We start from the raw sequence: 17,373 nt of genomic DNA on the forward strand, positions 1-17,373 counted from the left end.
TTTAGGTTACTACTTAATCTTCTTTTCCCAAGTTTTAAGTTAAAAGAAAGTAAAGCCTATTTGCTCTATTTTAAAATTTTAATCTTTACTTCAAGCAAGTTTTGTTCTGTAACTAATTACATGACATGTTTCCTAAGAGAGTCTTTCTGGATGTTAATTCTCTTCTTACTGGGCACTTCAGAAGGGAATCTATTATGTTGGAGTGTTTGATCCTGCCCTTTGGTCTAATGGAGTGAGTGTTTTGAGGTGACTTCTGGGTATGAAATGTTTCTCATTGATCTGAGGAAAAAGTAATGGCAGTGGATAATTTGTAATGTAGTGGTATTTGTAGCTTCCCATTAGAGGAGGAGTAAATATCTTCATCTACTGTAGTAGTAGACTAAGAGTTCATACTGAAGTGAAGAACAATTTGTTTTAATATTTGCTATAACACTCAATGTTGTAAATAATTGAATAGATTGCTAAGTCCTTTAATGGTGGTTGAAGGATTCTTCTGCCTCTTCCTAAATAGGAAAATCCCCCAGCAAGTTATAAAAACATTTTCCCTAGGTATGGGCTAAAACTTGTAGCTTATTTAGATATATATTCTGTTTTATTGAATAACTTTGTACCTCAGAAGTTGGCAGAAATTAAAGAAAATTTAAGTTGAATTAATTGTGTTTTAAATACTGGTGTATCTGCATTTAACAGAATCTTTAAAGAAACCCCCCTGTGAATTATAAAAAGTATCAATTTGTTAGGACCCATCTATGTTTGATAAATTTAGATTTTGGAATATAAGTTTTACATGTCAATCATTCTTAAAATGAATATACAATCAGTGATTCTTAATGGGGGAGGTGAATTTGGAAATGTATGCAGACTTTTTGGTTGTCATAGTTATTGGGGGAGCCCATTGCCTTTTTGTGGGCAGGGGCCAGGTAGAGTGCATAACAGTCTCTGTTGAGAAACACTGTGTATAGCCTATCAGAATCATGGCAGTGGGTTAAGGTGATAAAGAATGTCAGCAAAAACTGCTTCTCAGAAAATTTACTAGATCAATTTTCATTGTATTAATATTGATCATTTAAAATGGAATATACTTTATTTTTAGCTAATTTATCTTCTTTTTGACCACTTACTGCAGAAAAGTGAATAATCTTAGTTTGATACTATGGGGAATTAAATGTGAATTTAATGAAGCATTTCTTTTTAAAGAAATATATTTTATTGATTTTAGAGAGGAAGGGAGAGGGAGAGATAGAAATATCAATGATGAGAGAGAATCATTGATTGGCTGCCTCCTGCACGCCCCCTACTGGGGATCGAGCCCACAACCCAGGCATGTGTCCTTGGCCGGAATTGAACCTGGGACCCTTCAGTCCGCAGACTGATGCTCTATCCATTGAGCAAAACCAACTAGGGCGAAGCATTTCTTATAGAGTATATTCAGTTATAATATTTTAAGTTCTTGTTAGGAGATGATTTGCATTATTTTACATATTTTGTTTCATATTTTTCAAAATGACAAGAAAAGCTATAAAAATAGTATCCAAAATTATTTCCCAAATGCGTTTTATCCTGATTTACCAATTGTTTGTATTTTGTCCATTTATAACTCTGCTGTTTGGTCGATTTACATATTAGCCTTTTATTATATAGCAGTGGTTCTCAACCTGTGGGTCCCAACCCCTTTGGGGGTCGAACGACCCTTTCACAGGGGTCACCTAAGACCATCGGAAAACACATATATAATTACATATTGTATTTGTGATTAATCATTATGCTTTAATTATTTTCAATTTGTAACAATGAAATTGGGGGTCACCACAACATGAGGAACTGTATTAAAGGTTCGAGGCATTAGGAAGGTTGAGAACCACTGTTATATAGGATGTAAAATGTCAGGATACTTACCATCCATAGTTATGACTCTTAAAAGTTTAATAATTGCAAGGGGTATTGAAAGCTAGAAAATTGATTTGGAATATTATGCAAAGTGTAAGTGATTGAAATATTGTTTTATAGACAAGTCTAAGACACATGATGCTATACATTAATTTCTTAAACTGTTTTAAGAGTGATATTTGAGTCTGACTTTAAGTTGTTTAAAGAAAGAGATTATATGATTTTGAATAAATAATTTTTTTAATCATCATCTGATGATATGTTTCTATTGATTTTAGAGAGAGAGGAAGGGAGGGGGGAGGAAAAGAGGAAGGGAAAGAGAGAGAAACCATTAATGTGAGAAGCATTGAACAGTTGTCTCCTGCCTGCGCCCCAGCAGGGGACCTCACCCGCAACTTAGTTATGTGCCCTGACCAGGAATCCAACCTGCAATCTTTTTGGTGCCTGGGACAATGCTCCAACCAAGTGAGCCACCCAGCAGGGGCTGATTTTATTGTTGTACTAACAGATACTTTATGAGTACCTCCATGTATACTTCTGCTGTGTTGGTCTTTGGGGATATAGACAAAAACAAGACAGTTATGGTTCTTGGCCTCATATAGAACATACAACTATTGGGAAACTGATGCTGCACAAGTAGCACAGTATTATTAAAGCAAAAAGGGAAATACAGTGTTTGCAGGAGCAAGGGAGCTGATCTGCAGAGAGGGCAGGAAGGACCACCATTAGGAAATCATTTCAGTTGTGGCCTGGCTAAGTACAGAAGAAAAGGGAGAGGGTTCTAAGCAGGGGAATAACATGTGTGAAGACCTGGAGTTAAGAGGTTGAGATTAAGATGAAGAAATTAAGGAAAATTCAGCATTGGTTGGGAAATAGGTGGTTGGAGGAGATTAAGTTTATAACTTTGGTTTAGTTAAACACTCTACTGTTTCCTCCATTTTATACATAATTTTATCTAACTCATCTAAACTAATCAAGTCTCTTCATCTTTCCCAACCTCCTTCTGTTGTTGTTTTAAAAGTATAACCATAATTTTAAAATAAGCACACTTTGATATGGGGGGGGGGGGAGTCATTGTAACCCCAGTGTATTAAAGCAACTGTTTGCTTTTTTCCGTATGACCCTCTGGTATTGCTCAAATAGTATATATTTTATATAATTGAATTCATAGTGTATATGCAATTTTATATTTGGATTTATAACATTGAATTGTGCTTAGACAATTATATTTCTGTAATTGTTTTTCATAATGAGAATACATAATTACTATATTACTTAAAGGCAATGATGCATCATTTCCCTATATTTTGGTTATTTAGGATGGTTCAATTTTTTTAAATTATTAAAATATATTTTTATTGATTTCAGAGAGGAAGAGAGAGGGAGAGAGAGATAGAAACCTAAGTATGTGCCTTGACCAGGAATCAAACCTTGACCTCCTGGTTCATAGCTCAAAGCTCAATCACTGAGCAATGCTGTTTGGGCTAGGGTGGTTCAATTAAAAAAAATATTCACAGAATGACTATCATTGGTGAATTTTCCCTTTTTATTGTTTATTAATGGATTTGAGAGAGAGAGAGAGAGAGAGAGAGAGAGAGATTGATTTGTTGTTCCACTTATTTATGCATTCATTGGCAATTCTTGTATGTGACCTGACCAGGGATCGAACCTACAACCTTGGCAGAACCCCCTTACCAACTGAGTTCCCTGGCCAGGGTTGTCCTTTAAAACAGCAATAACAAAAACACAAACAAAACCAAACCAGAACTAATTCCTTAAGATAGATTTATAGTATGGAAATGTTTTTGCCTATGTCTTCCTCTCTTTCTTAAAAGAGGTTGGAGAGGGTATGAGCATGGGTCCTAGAAGCAATCCCACTCAGATACTGAGGGACAATTGAGTTAACTTTTGGGGGAATCAAAAATTATTTGCAGATTTTCAACTGCCTGAGGATTGACTCCCCTAACCTCCCACGTTAAGGTCAACTGTACTATGTATGGCCTTTAATTCACATTAATTTTTCACTTAAGGGTATATTCTCCTGTCATCCTATACTTATTTGGAGGAGTCATCTCAATTGTAATTCATTAATTAATTTTGTGTGTGTTTCATGCCAGTTTCTCATTGTAGCATGGAAGGAGGTTGATCACCCTTGTTATAACCTTCAACTGGCATTGTACCTATTAGGTACCTACTAATAAGCGTTGTACATATTAAGTGCTTAATACATTTTGAATGGATGAACCTAATTTCATTGCCTTATCATATTCATGTAATCAATACACTAAGAATTTCTAGATATTGTGAAGATACATTGGGATAATATATTTTTATTTCCCATGTTTGCGAAACATATTTTGCACATATTTATAACAGTTTCCACTGAGCTGCAGAGTTGAGAGGTTTCTTGCTTGTTTTTTTCTAAGTAAAATGAATTGCCTTTTGGTAAAGTATTTTTTAAAACTGGTTTTGAAAGAACTGCTAATTTAATTACATCAATACAGGTACTTTTGTTCATAAACACTAACATCTAATATGCTTTGAGATTATGTGAAAGAAGGATAATGTCATCCATAAACACATACTCTGTGCTTCTTTCCACATCCTACAATTTCAGGACATTTAACCTTCATATCTTCTTTGTTTGGTTTTAGTTTTTTTCTATGAAAAAAATTCTATTAGTGTAGTTGATTACCTTTTGACAGTGTTAACTTTTAAATACCCACTATGAATTACTGTACAAGCACCTGAACATTATTGGAACAGAAAATAGTATAGCTTTTAGGTAGAAAGAATGTATAACATTTTTTTTAGTAACAAACATATGATGTATTTAATATTGATGAGTTTGTAGCGATTGATTTTTAAAATTCCACAAAAAAATGATTATATCCCACCCTTAAAATTTAAGTAGAATGACAAAGAAATTAAGTATATTAACTTTTGTTTTAAGCCCAAGAGAAGACCAGTCAGAAGTGAGTTTATAGTTTAATATTTAGTAATCTTTTCTATTTTCAGGCCAGCTGACATCTGGAATATTTACAGATTATTTTTGTCACAAAAAGTGTGGCCTCTCACATTTTTTCTTCTCATTTATCTACATGTCTTAAAAAAAGATGACAGCACTTTTATCCTAAAACATATTTCCAGGAAGTCAAAACAAATTTTCTGAAAAGTGGTTAGAAAAAATCTAAATTGATGCCAAGAATGAGAAGATGTTGGGATGTTATTCATACGATCAACAAGTTTTTGTAGATGCAGAGCACAATGCAAGTACCCTTGTCTGTGTTGATTGTATAAAAAAGATGTTGATGAAATATTTTAAAATGTGAAAAAATGCATACACTTCCAAAAGAGTAGTATGCATAATAATACTCCATTTTTTAAAAAATCAGCAAAAAAGTACATGAATAAATCTAAAAGGTTGTTAGAGATTAAGAGAAATTTTTATTTTCTTTTGAATAAGGGACAATTGAGTTAACTTTTGGGGGAACCAAAAGTTGACATATTTTTGGATACTTATTTTTTATAGTAAACATGCATTATTTTGTAATAAGGAAAACTATTAAAGATATATATTGACAAAAAGAAGAAAATATACGTTTGAAATTAGTTTGTATTTCTTTAAGATTCTAGGAAGTTAAGAGTTGGATTGAATTATCTATAACATTTTTTGTTATGAATGGTAGTATGATTTTGCTTTAAAATAATACTGATTGTCTTGGCCTTTACACTTAGGGCTAAACAGGATGCTCCAGTGAACTTGTTCATGGTTTTATTAAATGAATGAGAGAAAGAATACAAATGAGACTAAATTCAATCTGGTTCTTTCCTTCTTCCTCTTTTTTTCTCCCCTTCCTTCCTCTCCCTCCTTTCCCCCATCTCCCTCCCTCCACCCACTCTCCTTCCCTCCCTCCCTCCCTCTCTCTCTCTCTCCCTTCCTCCTTACTCCCTCCCTTCCTCTTTCCCTCCCTCCTTCCTTCCCTCCTCCTTTGTTTGTTGGAGCATGAGTACTGGTGGGAAAAGATTTTCTTTCTTTACCTAGTTGATTTTCTTCCTTTACCTAGCTGTTTATTCATGTAAGTCCTGTTATTGACCCCTTTTCATCTGAAAGAAGTTCTTTCATTTGGAGAAAGGAGAATGGCATAAGTTGCAATGTCCAAATAGGTGGACAATAGGGAATGCTTGTATTCCTGGCCTGTTGCATTTCTCTCTTTGTTGTCTCATTTTTATTCTCTTATAGGCATTCTCCCTTGTGTTCTACTTTGGGAATGCTGAGTTTGGAAGTGATAGGGACGAAAAGTAAGTCAGCAGTTTTGGGGTTAGCCAAAAGTTAGTGGTTTTTGGGTGGCCATGTATAATAAAAATACAAATGTAGGAAATAAGATTGAGTTAAGAATTATCTGTTTAAAAAAGAATTAGATCCCAAGTATTGTCAGCATCTATGAATCCCTTCCACTTCAGGAAATACTCCACTTTCCCATTTACTACACATCAGGCCAATACTTTTTCACTACAAATTCATCAGGTTCTGCCTCTTCTACTTTTTTACTCTTTCCATTCTGTTTCCCATATTTGCAATGTAGTTTTATTGGAGGCCATTTTTTATTGCAGACTTGAAGAGTTATTATTAACCACCTCCATGCAGCTCCAGCTCCCATGTCTCCGGTGTCTCCCTCATGTGTTTTAATTAGGCAAGCAATACTTATAAAAAGGTTTCACCTAGTAGACTGTCTCTTTACAAGAGGTTGAAATCCCTGTACTATATTAACTAAAATGTTATGATCATGAAATGTGTAAGACTTTATTCATGGATTTCTAATCAGATCATTAGAGACCTTGGCAATTTAGGACCTGCTGGAATAAATAGTTGAACAAACTTTTGCAATCTAAACTCTTGACCTGCATGTTTTCTCTTTACTCCAACTCATTCCTTACATGTAGGCTCAGCCCCAGTATTTGGGTTACTGGTTCAACAGAGCCAGGAAAAACAATAGCTTTGTAGTAAACAGAACGTTATCCAACTGTATATTGTTTACTTTATTGTAAATACTGGTAAACAGTGTTCAATAAATAGTTTTATATTTTTAAAAAAAGAATTAGATCACAGCTGTTTGCAGGCAGATCATTGCAAGGGCAACTATAACATTATTTTATTCACCAAGCCATGTTGGATCTCTTGTATATATAGGCAATTAATATTTTTGTTTTAAGCACTCTCTCCAGTTAAACTCTCGATTTTTTTATATAAATATTTTATTGATTTTTTACAGAGAGGGAGGGAGAGGGATAGAGAGTTAGAAACATCGATGAGAGAGAAACATCGATCAGCTGCCTCCTGCACATCTCCCACTGGGGATGTGCCCGAAACCAAGGTACATGCCCCTGACCGGAATTGAACCTGGGACCGTTTAGTCCACAGGCCGTCGCTCTATCCACTGAGCCAAACCGGTTTCGGCGAAAACTCTCGATTTTTTAATTTATCTTTTATTATTTCAGATAAAGTCTGAAGACTAGGATATAGATTAAATATATATTATAGAATTCCTCTGTTATTTTTTTAAAGACTTTGTTGAGAACAGTTTTCGGTTTATAGGAAAATGGAGTGGAAAGTACCACGTGTTCCCTTATACCCCCTCATACTACTCTCTACTTTCCCAGGTTCCCCTATTACTAACATCATGCAATAGTGTGGTACATTTACTACAGTTGATGAGCCAATATTGATATATTACTGTTCACTGAAGTCCATATTTTACATTAGGTTTTATTCTCTGTGCTGTACATTCTATGGGTTTTGACAGATGTATAATGGACATATACCTACCATCCTATCCTATATAATAAAAGGGTAATATGGAAATTGACTCCAACAGCGGAACGACCAGAATGACCACTGGACCAGTCACTATGAGGTGTGACCACCTCTCAGTCCCTTTCCCCTGCGGGCTTCCGGGGAAGATGGCCCTGATTGCAGACCAGGCCTAGGGACGGTACCCACGCATGATTTCATGTGCCAGGCCTCTAGTTACAATAGCATAGACTAGTTTAACCACCCTAAATATTCTCTGTGTTCCACCTGCTCATCCTTCTCTCTCTTTTCTCAAGCCCCTGGCAGACAATGGTCATTTTACTCTCTCCATGGTTTTGCCTTTTCCAGAATGTTATATAGTTGGAATCAGGCAGTATGTATGGTTTCAGATTGGCTCCTTTCACTTAGCAATATCTGAAGTTCCTCTATGTCTTTTTTTTGGCTTGATAGCTTATTTCCTTCTATTGCTGAATAATATTTCATTGTCTAGATATACCACAGTTTATTCCATTACCTACTGAAGAACATCTTGGTTGCTGACTAGTTTTGGCAATTATAAACAAAACTACTATAAACATTCATATACAGGTTTTTGTGTAGATAGAGGTTTTCAGCTCATTTGGGTAAATAACAGGGAGTACAATTGTTGAATTGTATGGTAAACTGTTTAACTTTTGTACAAAGCCACCAAACTTTTCCAAAGTGGGTGTATCATTTAATATTCTCACCAGTGATGAAATAGTTCCTGTTGCTCCACATCCTCAACAGCATTTGGATTCTAACCATTCTAGTAGTTGTGTAGTGGTATCTCATTGTTTGAAATTCCCTAATGACCTAAGATATTGAGCCTCTTTTCATATGCTTAGTTGCCATTTATTTATCATATTTGGTGAGGTGATACAGCTTTTTATAAAACCAAAATGTAATATCTTTAAAGAATTAATAAAATTTGTTCTCTGTAGAAAAATATAGCGTTCTATCCCCTGCGCAAAATGGGCTAGGGCAACATTTTAATATTTTTTCTTTGTGCACCCGTGTGTGTGTGTGTGTGTGTGTGTGTAAATGGCAATAGTGGAATCATAATATTTTGTACCTTTTATGTTTACTTATGCACATGTAATTAGCTTTTCCTGTATCATTCTTCTAGAATAGTGGTTCTTAACCTTGGCAGAATGTTAGGATCATTTGGGAGAGCTTTTAAAATTTGTAGTGCTCAGGCTGCATTGTAGGACAAAGAAGTCAAAATCCCTGTGGATGGACCCAGGCATCATACTTTTTAAAACTTCCCAGACAATTTCAGTATGTATTAAAGATTGATAACCACTGGTCTAGAATATAATAGAATCATTTTTAAGAAAAATACAGTTACCAAAATATTATATAAAACATGACATTCTTTTTATAAAGTTCAGAACAGACACACACACACATTTTTAGGTACAGATATATCCTATATAATAAAAGCCTAGTATGCAAATTGTCCCCTTGGGCGGTGGTTCCACTGGGAGTTTGACAGGGAGACCAGGAGTTCAATTGCTCGCTATGACGTGCACTGACCACTAGGGGGTGGCATGGAACATGGAGGGTGTCAGCGACATGGTGCTGGCAGCAGGTGGCAGTGGAGGCGCTACCGGCCCCGAGAGCAGGACCATGGTGGGATGGTGGAGCAGGTGAGTGGGCAGCGTCAGGCCAAGGCAAGTGGGTGTGAGTGGGGGCCCGATTGCCCCGCTGATTTTCCTGCAGATGGTGACCAGTGGCAGCAATGATGGACGGGGCTGCTACCTGGCTCCCAGGCACTGAGGGAGCCGGGCGGGTGGCCCGGCCCCAATTGATCGCCCCATAGGCAGGATGATGGAGCAGGTAAGGAGGCGGTGCCAGGCCAAGGCAGGGTGCCAGGCGGGGCTGCAGGGCTTCCAGGCTGGGGGTGCGAACTGGGGCCTAATCTCCACAGGCCACCATGAGAGACCCCACCTGTGCACGAATTCGTGCACTGGGCCTCTAGTAGATAATAAAGGAGAAAAAGGGAATGATAGGTATGTATAGGATTCAGGATGATTGTTACTTTGGGTTGAAATGGGGTTGGCAGGACTATAAGTTAAATGTAGCTTATGTTGAAGGTCCTAGTTTTTGTTTTGGGTAATTGTTTTCTGGTGTTTGATAAATTTTTAAGTATAATTAAAGCTGGGCTGTGCATGGATCAATGATAAAAACTAAGCAATATGATTAAACCAGTTCTTTGTTCCAGAGGCCCAATAAGGAAAAAAAACCCCCAAAACAATCAAAAACAGTTTCATCCTCCTTGTAAGTATATCCAGGTACATTTAAGTATCACAGTGTCATTCACTTAAAAAATGAATAAGCTATTTCTTAGTAGCCAGAGATTTTGCATACTTTTTTCCCCTGAAATTATACATCTATTCCACTTTCCTCACAGAGGTTTATCCTAATGCCATTGGTAAAAACAACAAATATAAATTTTGATAAATATTTACTATAAAGTAATGTTTTATTAGAAAGTCATATTTTTATAAGGGGAATGGGCTGTTATTTATTGTGCCTTGACTAAAGGAATTGTCCCCCACCTCCCTGTGGAGCACTGTAGAGCACTGTACCATAGTAAGATGAATGAGGGTTGGCTTAAAAAACACACACACGAAAACACACACCATATTTTTATTGATTTTAGAGAGGAAGGAACAGGGAGAGAGAATCATTGATTGGCTGCCTCCTGCACACCCTCTATTGGGGATCAAGCCCACAACCCAGACATGTGCCTTTGACCCAGGACCTTTCAGTCCGCAGCCTGACGCTTTATCCACTGAGCCAAATCAGCTAGGGCAAGGATTGGCCTTCTTAGAAAGTTGGAGAAAGGAGATTGTGAAGGGAGATGGGAATGGAGGATCCCTGCTGCAGGCATCTTCTCAAGCAGGTCAGCTTTAGCAATCCTTAATATATGGAAGTTAAGGATCTGGAAATTAATTCTATGTTTTTTTAATCCTCACCTGAGGGTATTTTTTTTATTGTTCTTTTAGAGAGAGTGGAAGGAAGGGAGGATGGGAGGGGGAGAGAGAAAGAAAGAAACATAGATGTGAGAGAGATGCATTGATTGGTTGCCTCCTGAATGAGCCCGACCGGGGCCAGGGATCCAATGTGCAACTGAAGGATGCGGGCCAACTCTGTGCAAAACTGGCCAATGCTGGATATGAATTCTTTTAAAGTTATCCATGTCAGAGTAACCCAGAGGTATGTCTGCCTTTGGAATTTTCATTCCAGGAGGGTTCAGAGGTACCTATGGGGTGAAGGAAGCAAATATGAGAGTGCACATGTGTTTGTACACAGAGTTAACGGAAACCGCATATATGCACATGTGTATTCTTTATATTTATCTCATCCTTTAAAATTACTCTTTTGTATGATTAAACTTATGTAGATATTTCTATATCATTCTTAAATAAGTATGCATATTGGAATATATAGTCAGTATTTAACTTTTTATTTTGAAATAATTTCAGACTTAGGAAAATGTTGCAAGAATAACACAAATTCTCATATATTCTTTTACCTGGATTTCCCAAATGTTAACATTTACCACATTTGCTTTCTCATTCTATATTAATATTTCCCCCCCCTGAATCATTAAAGAGTAAATTTAAGTACTGGCCCCTAAATACTTCATATTCAGGGTATATTTCTTAAAACACAGGATATTCTGTTATATAACTGCTGTGTAATACTCATAGTCAGAAAATTAACACTGATAATCTATAGATTGTATTTTAATTTTATCAATTATTCCAAAATGTCATACATTTTCCCTCATTCCTTTCTGGTCCAATATCTAATCTGGGATCATGTGTTACATTTAGTTATCTTAACTCTGTGCTTTCCACTCTCCTCTAATCTATAATAGTTACTTAGTCTTTCTTTGCTTTTCATGATCTTGACATTTTAGAGCACAGCTCAGTTACATATAATAGAATATGTGCTCAAATATTTTTACTGATGCAGTGTGTGATAAAACAATGAGAAGAGAACAAGAGAAGAAAAGCTGTTGGTTGCTTAGCTTAGCAGAAGGTAAGGATTGAAACAGTGTGTCCAAACTGATTACTATATGATTTTCATCTTTTAAAAAATATATTTTTATTGATTTTAGAGAGGAAGGGAGAGGGAAAGAGAGATAGAAGCATCAATGATGAGAGAGAATCATTGATCATCTGCCTCCTGCACGCCCCACACCGGGCATCAAGCCCCCCAACCTGGGCATGTGTTCTGACTGGGAATTGAACTGTGATATCCTGGTTCATAGGTCAACGTTGACGCTCAACCACTGAGCCATGCCAGTCAGACGATTTTCATTTTCAAAACCAGCACTGATAGCAGTGAGATAGATGATGATGAGTATTAAGATTTATGGAAACATGAATAAAATATTCTTCTCTTTACTTATAAGACATGGAGCGTAGAGTTGACTGAGAGGGTCATGTCCTATATATCCCCTTCCTTGCACAGAAAGAGAAATACTCTGGGAGAGAGCAAAGCTAACAGAAAAGTACCTCTCAAAGACATTATTTATTTTTTTTCCAGAAGAGTAGAAGTAATTTCTCAGGAGCTGGAAATGCAAAGAACTGGAAAATGCAGAGATACAATACGTATTTCGTGTTCAGAACTGCCCTGGAAAACAGAACAGGGATTATAAAGAATTAGGGGAACTTGATTTGAGGAGTTTGATTTTAAAAGGTTGATTTGTCTAGCCCTGGCCAGGTGGCTCAGTTGGTTGGACATCATCCTGTACACCAAAAAATTGAGGGTCAATTCCCCGTCAGGGAGTGTGCGGGAGGCAGATGATCTCTCTCTCACGTTGATGTTTCTCTCTCGCTCTCTCCCTTCCTCTCTTATCTAAAATCAATAAAAATCATATCCTTGGGTGAGAATAAAAAGTAAATGTGGATTTGTCTATATCAAATCTTCATAGGTATTCGTTAAAGAGTACAATTTTGATTTGAGGTTTAAAACTTGGTCTTTGACCCATCTTAATTCTTGCTTTTATTTAGTTTGCAAGTACAAACATGGTCTTTAAAGGTAATATGTAGTTAGGATAAATGCCCTGTTTTGTCCTCCATTTGCAAATATTTTCGCACTACCATAGATCTGTAGTACTGAAGTCTTAAATTAACACCCATATGGAGAATACATTATGGGTGGATATATATGCACACATTATAGCACCTCTTCTTTGAAGAGCTGGAAACGTCACCCTGTACATTTTTACAGAAGAGGCTTAGTGTCAGAGAAAGCAGGAGAAGCCTTTGAATTTTGGATCCTATGTTTTACTTCCAACCTTGGTTGATTCGCCATGTGCCTCAGTAGTCCAATTGAAAAATGGGAAAATAACAAGCCTTTAACTGTGTGGAGGCAAAGGAACTGCCTTTGATTTGCTCTGGGAGCCATTGTTTTATGATACATTAAGAATATCAAAGTAATAAATGAGAATAAAAGAAAATTCAGAGAGAGAAGTTTGCAGCACAGTAAGGAGAACAAATTGCTAATGGAAATTCGCTTTAGTAAATCGTAACATTTAATCATATTAGCCTTACTGTCAGTTTTCTCTTTTAGTTAACTCTGTGGATTTACTTTGAAAAGGGCTGCTATGTGAAAAATAGAACGTGTAAAAAAAGGTATTAAATATTAATTGAGCATTGTTGAAACTTGGCTGTTAAAACTCATGGCAGAAATGGTGGTTATACTGGATTTGAAATTCTCTGGTCCATGCCTCTAATGGTGAGACCAGTGAATTTAACTTCTCTTCATCTACTAGAATGTCAGGTGTGTGTGTGTGTGTGTGTGTGTGTGTGTGTGTGTGTGTGTGTGTAGGGGGCAAGGAATTTAGAGGATATATTTTGAGGTATATCTTTTATGCAGTTCTGGGAACTTAGAGTTCGCAAGATAGAGTTTTATTTTTATCCATATTTTATTTTCTGTATTTTAAATACGAGATTTTTTGAGAAATTGGAAAAAAGTATTAAGGCTTTGACAGTGCAGGGTATTTTGGTTGACTGCTTCTGAGTGTGTTTTTAAGAACTTGCACATAGCATCTGTGATCCGCTATGTGAGAATTTACAGCACAGCACTTTATTTTTTCTGTCATGACTTTTGTGAGAAAATGTTTTCACTCTGCTTAGTGATTTACAGATGACTACCCACGTTTTGTTTTGTTTATAACTGTTATTGCTTTGCAAAGTCATACCTTTGGGACTTTGAGGATGTTGGTTTTCACATATGCTGAAATCACGTTGAATCCATCATTTCAAGAAGATACAGCCTATCTTTTCGTTGTTTCTTATTAACTGCTTCAGAGCCGTCATGGATAGCTAAGCAAAGCATTTATTTCTCAGAAGTTGAACTGTGTTCGTTCCTGAGCTTCCTGAAAGCAGAAATGCCATGAGCTCTTGCTGATGAAACTTGTTGGATTTCTGGAGGAAGCAGCTGGGGTCTTTGGCTTGTTAACTAACAATGATTCAAGTCTTCCAGATTGTAAAGGAGCTGGTGACACCATTGAGGCAAAAGGCAGCCACAGCAAAGGAAGGTAGGAGCAGTATTAGAATGAACAATTGGAGCACTTTAAGGCACCGCTCAGATTTTTACAAATATGGACCTAAGGAACAGATATAAAAAAGGAGTTTGAGTTATTGTGTATGCTTTTGTGCTTCTGATATATTATGTTATCTGAAAGAATCATGTTATGGCATAAATGTTAACATGCCTTATTATTACTGTTTTTAGACCACACATTAGCAACATATTATTGTATTAAAAGGTATGAAGAGCAAGGAGAGGTTATGACATATCTGCTGCAACAGTATTTTTCACATTGTAAAGATACTCTTGCATTATGTATTTTGGAGGGAGAAGAATAATTTATATATTCTCTTTTGTTTTAATTTTAAAGTATAAGTGTTTATGGTAGAAACCAGAAGGGAGCATCCTAGGATTCTGCCGATAGCAGGGCAAAAGAACTAGATGATTCTTATTATTGTGAATAGCTGATAAACTAGTAGTTACAAATGCAAAATAGTGAATGGTAGATTTTATTGCATTTTCAGTGAATAATTAATTTTTTCTGCTTATGATTATAGGCTTAATCAATGCTGTTTTTATTTCAAATACTCCTGTCTCAGTTTGGGATATGCTGAAATACATTTTCAAAATCTTTTTTAAATTGCATGTCTGACTTATGGTTCTTAAAATGAACTAATGCAGACACATCTTGGAAGAAATACTTGTATACTTTGCTTTTTAAACATTTGAAATAGTAAATCTCCAAAGTGGCAATTAGGAATTGATTTTAAAAAATATAGGCCAGCAACTAAGTTTATAATACTGGCAATCTTACTAATTTAATCTATGCGTTAAAATCGGTTAATTGATAAACTTACATATATATCTTATATATGTAAAATATACTTTTCTGTCTTTATGTATTTGAATAGCATAACTCAGATGATATATAAGTTATTTGGATTTTTAAAAGCTTGATATAATCTATGTTTAAAGGAAAGCTTATGAGATTCCTTAAGTCCTATGTAAAATAATTTAGAGTGATGGTATGAAGTAATAATATGACATTCTATATAATAAAAGCCTAATATGCAAATTGACCAAACGGCGGAACTACTGGTGGGACCACTTGTCACTATGATGTGCACTGACCACCAGGGGGCAGATGCTCAACCCAGGAGCTGCTCCTAGCCTGCAGGCCCCAGGCCAGCCAAGGCAGGTGTCAGCAGGGGCCCCTGAAGGCCCTGCCGGTCACCCTGCAGAGGGAGGCAATCGGCAGCGGTGGGGGACAGGGCCGGCGAGTGGGCGGCACCAGGCCTGCCAAGGCGGGTGCCACTGGGGGCCCCCCGATTGCCCTGCCAGTAGCCCCACAGATTGACCCTGATCACTGGCCAGGCCTAGGAACTCTACCCATGCATGAATTTCGTGCATCAAGCCTCTAGTATAGTATAATCAACCAACAGAATTTTATAGCTGAGAGAAAGCTTAGAAATCTTCCTGTCTATCCTCATTTTATGGGGAAATATGATACATGGACAAAAATGCATCTCAAAAGCACAGAAACTATTGTCATTTACCTTTGAAAACACATTATGTTATTTACCTCCTGTTTTCTACTTTATTCCTCCTATTTCCTCCAAAGACTGCATTCCTGTCTCTGAATAGCAGGATTCAAACAATTAGGTATTTTTTGAAAAGCTTACTCCTTTTACTATTTCAGGATAGTATAAGTTAGTTAATTTAATCCTAATCTGTTTGAAATGATCAGATTCATACAGTTTCATCTTTACGGTCAGAATTTGTTTGTTGGAATATTTTTTCTACTTTATGTTTACAGTCACAATCATGATTAGTTGGAATATACCCAGAGAAATGAATAATGATATTCTTCTTGCCTTTTATTTTTTAAATATATATTTTTTGATTTCAGAGAGGAAGGGAGAGGGAGATAGCAATAGAAACATCAGTGATGAGAGAGAATCATCAATTGGCTGCCTCTTGCACACCCCCACTGTAGACTGACCCTGAAACCTGGGCATGTGCAATGACCAGGAATTGAACTGTGACCTCCTGGTTCATAGGTTGATGCTCAACCATTGAGCCAGGTTGGCTGGGTTTTTCTTGCCTTTTAAAATGCGCTTACAGCCTAGCTGGTTTGGCTCAGTGGATAGAGCGTCGGCCTGCAGATTGAAGAATCCCAGGTTCAGTTCCGGTCAGGGCATGCCCGGGTTGCGGGCTCGATCCCCAGTAGGGGGCATGCAGGAGGCAGTCGATCAATGATTCTTTCTCATCATTGATATTTCTATCTCTTTATCCCTCTCCTTTCCTCTCTAAAATCAATAAAAATATATTAAAAAAATAAATAAAATGTGCTTACACACACACACATACATGGATAGTGTAATTACTTTTGGGAAATGCCATATTAATATAGAAAAATAATACTAAATGATACTGTATACTAAAGCAGTAGAACAGCTTTTGGTCCTATATTTATTTTTATTATTTTCCAGATAGAATTTTCTGTAACCTGGGAAAACAGAGTCACTTATACATAGATTTTTTTTAAGACACTTGTTTTCTAAACCTATTCTAATAGTATTTTTAATCATTTAGGTAACTTATTTACCATTTTATCCTTTTGCAAAATATTGTTACATTTTACCAGTTTTTAATATTAATAAATGGCAAAGTCCTACAGATATATAAAACAAAGACATACGAAAAGTTTTTGACTCGGTTCTTGAAAATATAGTATAAATTTGATGAATATAGAGAGCAACATTTCAATGTATTGTATTCACATTTAATATTAGACTATTAATAAATAGTATGGAAATTGATTTGTGAAGGAAAGTATCAAAGTTGGGGATGAAATATGATAAATTTTTAAAAAAATATATTTTATTGATTTTTTACAGAGAGGAAGGGAGAGGGATAGAGAGTTAGAAACATCGATGAGAGAGAAGCATCGATCAGCTGCCTCCTGCCCTACTGGGGATGTGCCTGCAACCAAGGTACATGCCCTTGACCGGAATCGAACCTGGGACCCTTCAGTCCCAAGCCCGACGCTCTATCCAGTGAGCCAAATCAGTTAGGGTGCATATTCATTCTTTTTA

General features: G+C 36.5%; 1 protein-coding gene across 2 annotated transcripts in view; it reads left to right on the forward strand.

Moving 5' to 3' along the window:
• Window positions 1–17,373, forward strand: part of USP6NL (USP6 N-terminal like) — a 173,841-nt gene that overhangs the window by 24,175 nt on the left and 132,293 nt on the right. The window contains exon 1 of one of the 2 annotated variants that reach the window (XM_023758392.1): window positions 9,519–9,559. The exons of the other annotated variant lie outside the window; for it this stretch is intronic. The gene's annotated coding sequence lies outside the window, so the exon portion shown is untranslated. Of the gene's footprint in view, window positions 1–9,518; window positions 9,560–17,373 lie in introns of those variants that run through there. 2 annotated transcript variants of the gene reach the window in all.

This window comes from Myotis lucifugus, unplaced genomic scaffold (assembly GCF_000147115.1).
Source record: "Myotis lucifugus unplaced genomic scaffold, Myoluc2.0 scaffold_129, whole genome shotgun sequence".
In the NCBI taxonomy this organism is placed as follows: Eukaryota; Metazoa; Chordata; class Mammalia; order Chiroptera; family Vespertilionidae; genus Myotis; species Myotis lucifugus.